Source organism: Rhinoderma darwinii, chromosome 4 (genome assembly GCF_050947455.1).
Source record: "Rhinoderma darwinii isolate aRhiDar2 chromosome 4, aRhiDar2.hap1, whole genome shotgun sequence".
In the NCBI taxonomy this organism is placed as follows: domain Eukaryota; kingdom Metazoa; phylum Chordata; class Amphibia; order Anura; family Rhinodermatidae; genus Rhinoderma; species Rhinoderma darwinii.
This window is the reverse complement of record NC_134690.1, coordinates 410,103,181-410,116,424: the sequence shown is the minus strand read 5'-3', so window position 1 is coordinate 410,116,424 and position 13,244 is coordinate 410,103,181.

Below are 13,244 nucleotides of genomic sequence, written 5' to 3'. Positions count from 1 at the left end.
TCGTCCTCCCTGCTCCCTGTACATTATTACACACCTGACACCTGAAGATCGTCCTCCCTGCTCCCTGTACATTATTACACACCTGACACCTGAAGATCGTCCTCCCTGCTCCCTGTACATTATTACACACCTGACACCTGAAGATCGTCCTCCCTGCTCCCTGTACATTATTATACACCTGACACCTGAAGATCGTCCTCCCTGCTCCCTGTACATTATTACACACCTGACACCTGAAGATCGTCCTCCCTGCTCCCTGTACATTATTACACACCTGACACCTGAAGATCGTCCTCCCTGTACATTATTATACACCTGACACCTGAAGATCGTCCTCCCTGCTCCCTGTACATTATTACACACCTGACACCTGAAGATCGTCCTTCCTGCTCCCTGTACATTATTACACACCTGACACCTGAAGATCGTCCTTCCTGCTCCCTGTACATTATTACACACCTGACACCTGAAGATCGTCCTCCCTGCTCCCTGTACATTATTATACACCTGACACCTGAAGATCGTCCTCCCTGCTCCCTGTACATTGTTATACACCTGACACCTGAAGATCGTCCTCCCTGCTCCCTGTACATTGTTACATACCTGACACCTGAAGATCGTCCTTCCTGCTCCCTGTACATTATTACACACCTGACACCTGAAGATCGTCCTCCCTGCTCCCTGTACATTATTACACACCTGACACCTGAAGATCGTCCTCCCTGCTCCCTGTACATTATTACACACCTGACACCTGAAGATCGTCCTCCCTGCTCCCTGTACATTATTATACACCTGACACCTGAAGATCGTCCTCCCTGCTCCCTGTACATTATTACACACCTGACACCTGAAGATCGTCCTCCCTGCACATTATTACACACCTGACACCTGAAGATCGTCCTCCCTGCTCCCTGTACATTATTACACACCTGACACCTGAAGATCGTCCTTCCTGCTCCCTGTACATTATTACACACCTGACACCTGAAGATCGTCCTTCCTGCTCCCTGTACATTATTACACACCTGACACCTGAAGATCGTCCTCCCTGCTCCCTGTACATTATTACACACCTGACACCTGAAGATCGTCCTCCCTGCTCCCTGTACATTATTACACACCTGACACCTGAAGATCGTCCTCCCTGCTCCCTGTACATTATTATACACCTGACACCTGAAGATCGTCCTCCCTGCTCCCTGTACATTATTATACACCTGACACCTGAAGATCGTCCTCCCTGCACATTATTATACACCTGACACCTGAAGATCGTCCTTCCTGCTCCCTGTACATTATTATACACCTGACACCTGAAGATCGTCCTCCCTGCTCCCTGTACATTATTACACACCTGACACCTGAAGATCGTCCTCCCTGCTCCCTGTACATTATTATACACCTGACACCTGAAGATCGTCCTCCCTGCTCCCTGTACATTATTATACACCTGACACCTGAAGATCGTCCTTCCTGCTCCCTGTACATTATTATACACCTGACACCTGAAGATCGTCCTCCCTGCTCCCTGTACATTATTATACACCTGACACCTGAAGATCGTCCTTCCTGCTCCCTGTACATTATTATACACCTGACACCTGAAGATCGTCCTCCCTGCTCCCTGTACATTATTACACACCTGACACCTGAAGATCGTCCTCCCTGCTCCCTGTACATTATTATACACCTGACACCTGAAGATCGTCCTCCCTGCTCCCTGTACATTATTACACACCTGACACCTGAAGATCGTCCTCCCTGCTCCCTGTACATTATTACACACCTGACACCTGAAGATCGTCCTTCCTGCTCCCTGTACATTATTACACACCTGACACCTGAAGATCGTCCTCCCTGCTCCCTGTACATTATTACACACCTGACACCTGAAGATCGTCCTCCCTGCTCCCTGTACATTATTATACACCTGACACCTGAAGATCGTCCTCCCTGCTCCCTGTACATTATTATACACCTGACACCTGAAGATCGTCCTCCCTGCTCCCTGTACATTATTATACACCTGACACCTGAAGATCGTCCTCCCTGCTCCCTGTACATTATTACACACCTGACACCTGAAGATCGTCCTCCCTGCTCCCTGTACATTATTATACACCTGACACCTGAAGATCGTCCTCCCTGCTCCCTGTACATTATTACACACCTGACACCTGAAGATCGTCCTCCCTGCTCCCTGTACATTATTACACACCTGACACCTGAAGATCGTCCTCCCTGCTCCCTGTACATTATTACACACCTGACACCTGAAGATCGTCCTCCCTGCTCCCTGTACATTATTACACACCTGACACCTGAAGATCGTCCTCCCTGCTCCCTGTACATTATTACACACCTGACACCTGAAGATCGTCCTCCCTGTACATTATTATACACCTGACACCTGAAGATCGTCCTTCCTGCTCCCTGTACATTATTATACACCTGACACCTGAAGATCGTCCTCCCTGCTCCCTGTACATTATTATACACCTGACACCTGAAGATCGTCCTCCCTGTACATTATTATACACCTGACACCTGAAGATCGTCCTCCCTGCTCCCTGTACATTATTACACACCTGACACCTGAAGATCGTCCTCCCTGCTCCCTGTACATTATTACACACCTGACACCTGAAGATCGTCCTCCCTGCTCCCTGTACATTATTACACACCTGACACCTGAAGATCGTCCTTCCTGCTCCCTGTACATTATTATACACCTGACACCTGAAGATCGTCCTTCCTGCTCCCTGTACATTATTACACACCTGACTCCTGAAGATCGTCCTCCCTGCTCCCTGTACATTATTATACACCTGACACCTGAAGATCGTCCTCCCTGCTCCCTGTACATTATTACACACCTGACACCTGAAGATCGTCCTCCCTGCTCCCTGTACATTATTACACACCTGACACCTGAAGATCGTCCTCCCTGCTCCTTGTACATTATTATACACCTGAAGATCGTCCTCCCTGCTCCCTGTACATTATTATACACCTGACACCTGAAGATCGTCCTCCCTGCTCCCTGTACATTATTACACACCTGACACCTGAAGATCGTCCTCCCTGCTCCCTGTACATTATTACACACCTGACACCTGAAGATCGTCCTCCCTGTACATTATTATACACCTGAAGATCGTCTTCCCTGCTCCCTGTACATTATTACACACCTGACACCTGAAGATCGTCCTCCCTGCTCCCTGTACATTATTACACACCTGACACCTGAAGATCGTCCTCCCTGCTCCCTGTACATTATTACACACCTGACACCTGAAGATCGTCCTCCCTGCTCCCTGTACATTATTATACACCTGACACCTGAAGATCGTCCTCCCTGCTCCCTGTACATTATTACACACCTGACACCTGAAGATCGTCCTCCCTGCTCCCTGTACATTATTACACACCTGACACCTGAAGATCGTCCTCCCTGCACATTATTACACACCTGACACCTGAAGATCGTCCTCCCTGCTCCCTGTACATTATTACACACCTGACACCTGAAGATCGTCCTCCCTGCTCCCTGTACATTATTATACACCTGACACCTGAAGATCGTCCTCCCTGTACATTATTACACACCTGACACCTGAAGATCGTCCTTCCTGCTCCCTGTACATTATTATACACCTGACACCTGAAGATCGTCCTCCCTGCTCCCTGTACATTATTACACACCTGACACCTGAAGATCGTCCTCCCTGCTCCCTGTACATTATTACACACCTGACACCTGAAGATCGTCCTCCCTGCTCCCTGTACATTATTATACACCTGACACCTGAAGATCGTCCTCCCAGCTCCCTGTACATTATTATACACCTGACACCTGAAGATCGTCCTCCCTGCACATTATTACACACCTGACACCTGAAGATCGTCCTCCCTGCTCCCTGTACATTATTATACACCTGACACCTGAAGATCGTCCTCCCTGTACATTATTACACACCTGACACCTGAAGATCGTCCTTCCTGCTCCCTGTACATTATTATACACCTGACACCTGAAGATCGTCCTCCCTGCTCCCTGTACATTATTATACACCTGACACCTGAAGATCGTCCTTCCTGCTCCCTGTACATTATTATACACCTGACACCTGAAGATCGTCCTCCCTGCTCCCTGTACATTATTACACACCTGACACCTGAAGATCGTCTTCCCTGCTCCCTGTACATTATTACACACCTGACACCTGAAGATCGTCCTCCCTGCTCCCTGTACATTATTATACACCTGACACCTGAAGATCGTCCTTCCTGCTCCCTGTACATTATTATACACCTGACACCTGAAGATCGTCCTCCCTGCTCCCTGTACATTATTACACACCTGACACCTGAAGATCGTCCTCCCTGCTCCCTGTACATTATTACACACCTGACACCTGAAGATCGTCCTCCCTGCTCCCTGTACATTATTATACACCTGACACCTGAAGATCGTCCTCCCTGCTCCCTGTACATTATTACACACCTGACACCTGAAGATCGTCCTCCCTGCTCCCTGTACATTATTACACACCTGACACCTGAAGATCGTCCTCCTGCTCCCTGTACATTATTATACACCTGACACCTGAAGATCGTCCTCCCTGCTCCCTGTACATTATTACACACCTGACACCTGAAGATCGTCCTCCCTGCTCCCTGTACATTATTACACACCTGACACCTGAAGATCGTCCTCCCTGCTCCCTGTACATTATTACACACCTGACACCTGAAGATCGTCCTCCCTGCTCCCTGTACATTATTACACACCTGACACCTGAAGATCGTCCTCCCTGCTCCCTGTACATTATTATACACCTGACACCTGAAGATCGTCCTCCCTGCTCCCTGTACATTATTACACACCTGACACCTGAAGATCGACCTCCCTGCTCCCTGTACATTATTACACACCTGACACCTGAAGATCGTCCTCCCTGCTCCCTGTACATTATTATACACCTGACACCTGAAGATCGTCCTTCCTGCTCCCTGTACATTATTATACACCTGACACCTGAAGATCGTGCTCCCTGTACATTATTACACACCTGACACCTGAAGATCGACCTCCCTGCTCCCTGTACATTATTACACACCTGACACCTGAAGATCGTCCTCCCTGCACATTATTACACACCTGACACCTGAAGATCGTCCTCCCTGCTCCCTGTACATTATTACACACCTGACACCTGAAGATCGTCCTCCCTGCTCCCTGTACATTATTATACACCTGACACCTGAAGATCGTCCTCCCTGTACATTATTACACACCTGACACCTGAAGATCGTCCTTCCTGCTCCCTGTACATTATTATACACCTGACACCTGAAGATCGTCCTCCCTGCTCCCTGTACATTATTACACACCTGACACCTGAAGATCGTCCTCCCTGCTCCCTGTACATTATTACACACCTGACACCTGAAGATCGTCCTCCCTGCTCCCTGTACATTATTATACACCTGACACCTGAAGATCGTCTTCCCTGCTCCCTGTACATTATTACACACCTGACACCTGAAGATCGTCCTTCCTGCTCCCTGTACATTATTATACACCTGACACCTGAAGATCGTCCTCCCTGCTCCCTGTACATTATTACACACCTGACACCTGAAGATCGTCCTCCCTGCTCCCTGTACATTATTACACACCTGACACCTGAAGATCGTCCTCCCTGCTCCCTGTACATTATTATACACCTGACACCTGAAGATCGTCCTCCCTGTACATTATTACACACCTGACACCTGAAGATCGTCCTCCCTGCTCCCTGTACATTATTACACACCTGACACCTGAAGATCGTCCTCCCTGCTCCCTGTACATTATTACACACCTGACACCTGAAGATCGTCCTCCCTGCTCCCTGTACATTATTATACACCTGACACCTGAAGATCGTCCTCCCTGCTCCCTGTACATTATTACACACCTGACACCTGAAGATCGTCTTCCCTGCTCCCTGTACATTATTACACACCTGACACCTGAAGATCGTCCTCCCTGCTCCCTGTACATTATTATACACCTGACACCTGAAGATCGTCCTTCCTGCTCCCTGTACATTATTATACACCTGACACCTGAAGATCGTCCTCCCTGCTCCCTGTACATTATTACACACCTGACACCTGAAGATCGTCCTCCCTGCTCCCTGTACATTATTACACACCTGACACCTGAAGATCGTCCTCCCTGCTCCCTGTACATTATTATACACCTGACACCTGAAGATCGTCCTCCCTGCTCCCTGTACATTATTACACACCTGACACCTGAAGATCGTCCTCCCTGCTCCCTGTACATTATTACACACCTGACACCTGAAGATCGTCCTCCCTGCTCCCTGTACATTATTATACACCTGACACCTGAAGATCGTCCTCCCTGCTCCCTGTACATTATTACACACCTGACACCTGAAGATCGTCCTCCCTGCTCCCTGTACATTATTACACACCTGACACCTGAAGATCGTCCTCCCTGCTCCCTGTACATTATTACACACCTGACACCTGAAGATCGTCCTCCCTGCTCCCTGTACATTATTACACACCTGACACCTGAAGATCGTCCTCCCTGCTCCCTGTACATTATTATACACCTGACACCTGAAGATCGTCCTCCCTGCTCCCTGTACATTATTACACACCTGACACCTGAAGATCGACCTCCCTGCTCCCTGTACATTATTACACACCTGACACCTGAAGATCGTCCTCCCTGCTCCCTGTACATTATTATACACCTGACACCTGAAGATCGTCCTTCCTGCTCCCTGTACATTATTATACACCTGACACCTGAAGATCGTGCTCCCTGTACATTATTACACACCTGACACCTGAAGATCGACCTCCCTGCTCCCTGTACATTATTACACACCTGACACCTGAAGATCGTCCTCCCTGCACATTATTACACACCTGACACCTGAAGATCGTCCTCCCTGCTCCCTGTACATTATTACACACCTGACACCTGAAGATCGTCCTCCCTGCTCCCTGTACATTATTATACACCTGACACCTGAAGATCGTCCTCCCTGTACATTATTACACACCTGACACCTGAAGATCGTCCTTCCTGCTCCCTGTACATTATTACACACCTGACACCTGAAGATCGACCTCCCTGCTCCCTGTACATTATTACACACCTGACACCTGAAGATCGTCCTCCCTGCTCCCTGTACATTATTACACACCTGACACCTGAAGATCGTCCTCCCTGTACATTATTATACACCTGACACCTGAAGATCGTCCTCTCTGCTCCCTGTACATTATTACACACCTGACACCTGAAGATCGTCCTTCCTGCTCCCTGTACATTATTATACACCTGACACCTGAAGATCGTCCTCCCTGCTCCCTGTACATTATTACACACCTGACACCTGAAGATCGTCCTCCCTGCTCCCTGTACATTATTATACACCTGACACCTGAAGATCGTCCTCCCTGCTCCCTGTACATTATTACACACCTGACACCTGAAGATCGTCCTCCCTGCTCCCTGTACATTATTATACACCTGACACCTGAAGATCGTCCTCCCTGTACATTATTATACACCTGACACCTGAAGATCGTCCTCCCTGCTCCCTGTACATTATTACACACCTGACACCTGAAGATCGTGCTCCCTGTACATTATTATACACCTGACACCTGAAGATCGTCCTCCCTGCTCCCTGTACATTATTATACACCTGACACCTGAAGATCGTCCTCCCTGTACATTATTACACACCTGACACCTGAAGATCGTCCTCCCTGCTCCCTGTACATTATTACACACCTGACACCTGAAGATCGTCCTCCCTGCTCCCTGTACATTATTACACACCTGACACCTGAAGATCGTCCTCCCTGCACATTATTATACACCTGACACCTGAAGATCGTCCTCCCTGCTCCCTGTACATTATTATACACCTGACACCTGAAGATCGTCCTCCCTGCTCCCTGTACATTATTACACACCTGACACCTGAAGATCGTCCTCCCTGCTCCCTGTACATTATTACACACCTGACACCTGAAGATCGTCCTCCCTGCTCCCTGTACATTATTATACACCTGACACCTGAAGATCGTCCTCCCTGCTCCCTGTACATTATTATACACCTGACACCTGAAGATCGTCCTCCCTGCTCCCTGTACATTATTATACACCTGACACCTGAAGATCGTCCTCCCTGCTCCCTGTACATTATTACACACCTGACACCTGAAGATCGTCCTCCCTGCTCCCTGTACATTATTACACACCTGACACCTGAAGATCGTCCTCCCTGCTCCCTGTACATTATTACACACCTGACACCTGAAGCTCGTCCTCCCTGCTCCTGTACATTATTACACACCTGACACCTGAAGATCGTCCTCCCTGCTCCTGTACATTATTACACACCTGACACCTGAAGATCGTCCTCCCTGCTCCCTGTACATTATTATACACCTGACACCTGAAGATCGTCCTCCCTGCTCCCTGTACATTATTACACACCTGACACCTGAAGCTCGTCCTCCCTGCTCCCTGTACATTATTACACACCTGACACCTGAAGATCGTCCTCCCTGCTCCCTGTACATTATTATACACCTGACACCTGAAGATCGTCCTCCCTGTACATTATTATACACCTGACACCTGAAGATCGTCCTCCCTGCTCCCTGTACATTATTATACACCTGACACCTGAAGATCGTCCTCCCTGTACATTATTACACACCTGACACCTGAAGATCGTCCTCCCTGCTCCCTGTACATTATTACACACCTGACACCTGAAGATCGTCCTCCCTGCTCCCTGTACATTATTACACACCTGACACCTGAAGATCGTCCTTCCTGCTCCCTGTACATTATTACACACCTGACACCTGAAGATCGTCCTCCCTGTACATTATTACACACCTGACACCTGAAGATCGTCCTCCCTGCTCCCTGTACATTATTATACACCTGACACCTGAAGATCGTCCTCCCTGCTCCCTGTACATTATTACACACCTGACACCTGAAGATCGTCCTCCCTGCTCCCTGTACATTATTATACACCTGACACCTGAAGATCGTCCTCCCTGCTCCCTGTACATTATTATACACCTGACACCTGAAGATCGTCCTCCCTGCTCCCTGTACATTATTACACACCTGACACCTGAAGATCGTCCTCCCTGCTCCCTGTACATTATTACACACCTGACACCTGAAGATCGTCCTCCCTGCTCCCTGTACATTATTACACACCTGACACCTGAAGATCGTCCTCCCTGCTCCCTGTACATTATTACACACCTGACACCTGAAGATCGTCCTCCCTGCTCCCTGTACATTATTACACACCTGACACCTGAAGATCGTCCTCCCTGCTCCCTGTACATTATTACACACCTGACACCTGAAGATCGTCCTCCCTGCTCCCTGTACATTATTATACACCTGACACCTGAAGATCGTCCTCCCTGCTCCCTGTACATTATTACACACCTGACACCTGAAGATCGTCCTTCCTGCTCCCTGTACATTATTACACACCTGACACCTGAAGATCGTCCTCCCTGTACATTATTACACACCTGACACCTGAAGATCGTCCTCCCTGCTCCCTGTACATTATTATACACCTGACACCTGAAGATCGTCCTCCCTGCTCCCTGTACATTATTATACACCTGACACCTGAAGATCGTCCTCCCTGCTCCCTGTACATTATTATACACCTGACACCTGAAGATCGTCCTCCCTGCTCCCTGTACATTATTACACACCTGACACCTGAAGATCGTCCTCCCTGCTCCCTGTACATTATTATACACCTGACACCTGAAGATCGTCCTCCCTGCTCCCTGTACATTATTATACACCTGACACCTGAAGATCGTCCTCCCTGCACATTATTATACACCTGACACCTGAAGATCGTCCTCCCTGCTCCCTGTACATTATTATACACCTGACACCTGAAGATCGTCCTCCCTGCTCCCTGTACATTATTACACACCTGACACCTGAAGATCGTCCTCCCTGCTCCCTGTACATTATTACACACCTGACACCTGAAGATCGTCCTCCCTGCTCCCTGTACATTATTATACACCTGACACCTGAAGATCGTCCTTCCTGCTCCCTGTACATTATTACACACCTGACACCTGAAGATCGTCCTCCCTGCTCCCTGTACATTATTACACACCTGACACCTGAAGATCGTCCTCCCTGTACATTATTATACACCTGAAGATCGTCTTCCCTGCTCCCTGTACATTATTACACACCTGACACCTGAAGATCGTCCTCCCTGCTCCCTGTACATTATTACACACCTGACACCTGAAGATCGTCCTCCCTGCTCCCTGTACATTATTACACACCTGACACCTGAAGATCGTCCTCCCTGCTCCCTGTACATTATTATACACCTGACACCTGAAGATCGTCCTCCCTGCTCCCTGTACATTATTACACACCTGACACCTGAAGATCGTCCTCCCTGCTCCCTGTACATTATTACACACCTGACACCTGAAGATCGTCCTCCCTGCACATTATTACACACCTGACACCTGAAGATCGTCCTCCCTGCTCCCTGTACATTATTACACACCTGACACCTGAAGATCGTCCTCCCTGCTCCCTGTACATTATTATACACCTGACACCTGAAGATCGTCCTCCCTGTACATTATTACACACCTGACACCTGAAGATCGTCCTTCCTGCTCCCTGTACATTATTATACACCTGACACCTGAAGATCGTCCTCCCTGCTCCCTGTACATTATTACACACCTGACACCTGAAGATCGTCCTCCCTGCTCCCTGTACATTATTACACACCTGACACCTGAAGATCGTCCTCCCTGCTCCCTGTACATTATTATACACCTGACACCTGAAGATCGTCCTCCCAGCTCCCTGTACATTATTATACACCTGACACCTGAAGATCGTCCTCCCTGCACATTATTACACACCTGACACCTGAAGATCGTCCTCCCTGCTCCCTGTACATTATTATACACCTGACACCTGAAGATCGTCCTCCCTGTACATTATTACACACCTGACACCTGAAGATCGTCCTTCCTGCTCCCTGTACATTATTATACACCTGACACCTGAAGATCGTCCTCCCTGCTCCCTGTACATTATTATACACCTGACACCTGAAGATCGTCCTTCCTGCTCCCTGTACATTATTATACACCTGACACCTGAAGATCGTCCTCCCTGCTCCCTGTACATTATTACACACCTGACACCTGAAGATCGTCTTCCCTGCTCCCTGTACATTATTACACACCTGACACCTGAAGATCGTCCTCCCTGCTCCCTGTACATTATTATACACCTGACACCTGAAGATCGTCCTTCCTGCTCCCTGTACATTATTATACACCTGACACCTGAAGATCGTCCTCCCTGCTCCCTGTACATTATTACACACCTGACACCTGAAGATCGTCCTCCCTGCTCCCTGTACATTATTACACACCTGACACCTGAAGATCGTCCTCCCTGCTCCCTGTACATTATTATACACCTGACACCTGAAGATCGTCCTCCCTGCTCCCTGTACATTATTACACACCTGACACCTGAAGATCGTCCTCCCTGCTCCCTGTACATTATTACACACCTGACACCTGAAGATCGTCCTCCCTGCTCCCTGTACATTATTATACACCTGACACCTGAAGATCGTCCTCCCTGCTCCCTGTACATTATTACACACCTGACACCTGAAGATCGTCCTCCCTGCTCCCTGTACATTATTACACACCTGACACCTGAAGATCGTCCTCCCTGCTCCCTGTACATTATTACACACCTGACACCTGAAGATCGTCCTCCCTGCTCCCTGTACATTATTACACACCTGACACCTGAAGATCGTCCTCCCTGCTCCCTGTACATTATTATACACCTGACACCTGAAGATCGTCCTCCCTGCTCCCTGTACATTATTACACACCTGACACCTGAAGATCGACCTCCCTGCTCCCTGTACATTATTACACACCTGACACCTGAAGATCGTCCTCCCTGCTCCCTGTACATTATTATACACCTGACACCTGAAGATCGTCCTTCCTGCTCCCTGTACATTATTATACACCTGACACCTGAAGATCGTGCTCCCTGTACATTATTACACACCTGACACCTGAAGATCGACCTCCCTGCTCCCTGTACATTATTACACACCTGACACCTGAAGATCGTCCTCCCTGCACATTATTACACACCTGACACCTGAAGATCGTCCTCCCTGCTCCCTGTACATTATTACACACCTGACACCTGAAGATCGTCCTCCCTGCTCCCTGTACATTATTATACACCTGACACCTGAAGATCGTCCTCCCTGTACATTATTACACACCTGACACCTGAGATCGTCCTTCCTGCTCCCTGTACATTATTATACACCTGACACCTGAAGATCGTCCTCCCTGCTCCCTGTACATTATTACACACCTGACACCTGAAGATCGTCCTCCCTGCTCCCTGTACATTATTACACACCTGACACCTGAAGATCGTCCTCCCTGCTCCCTGTACATTATTATACACCTGACACCTGAAGATCGTCTTCCCTGCTCCCTGTACATTATTACACACCTGACACCTGAAGATCGTCCTTCCTGCTCCCTGTACATTATTATACACCTGACACCTGAAGATCGTCCTCCCTGCTCCCTGTACATTATTACACACCTGACACCTGAAGATCGTCCTCCCTGCTCCCTGTACATTATTACACACCTGACACCTGAAGATCGTCCTCCCTGCTCCCTGTACATTATTATACACCTGACACCTGAAGATCGTCCTCCCTGTACATTATTACACACCTGACACCTGAAGATCGTCCTCCCTGCTCCCTGTACATTATTACACACCTGACACCTGAAGATCGTCCTCCCTGCTCCCTGTACATTATTACACACCTGACACCTGAAGATCGTCCTCCCTGCTCCCTGTACATTATTATACACCTGACACCTGAAGATCGTCCTCCCTGCTCCCTGTACATTATTACACACCTGACACCTGAAGATCGTCTTCCCTGCTCCCTGTACATTATTACACACCTGACACCTGAAGATCGTCCTCCCTGCTCCCTGTACATTATTATACACCTGACACCTGAAGATCGTCCTTCCTGCTCCCTGTACATTATTATACA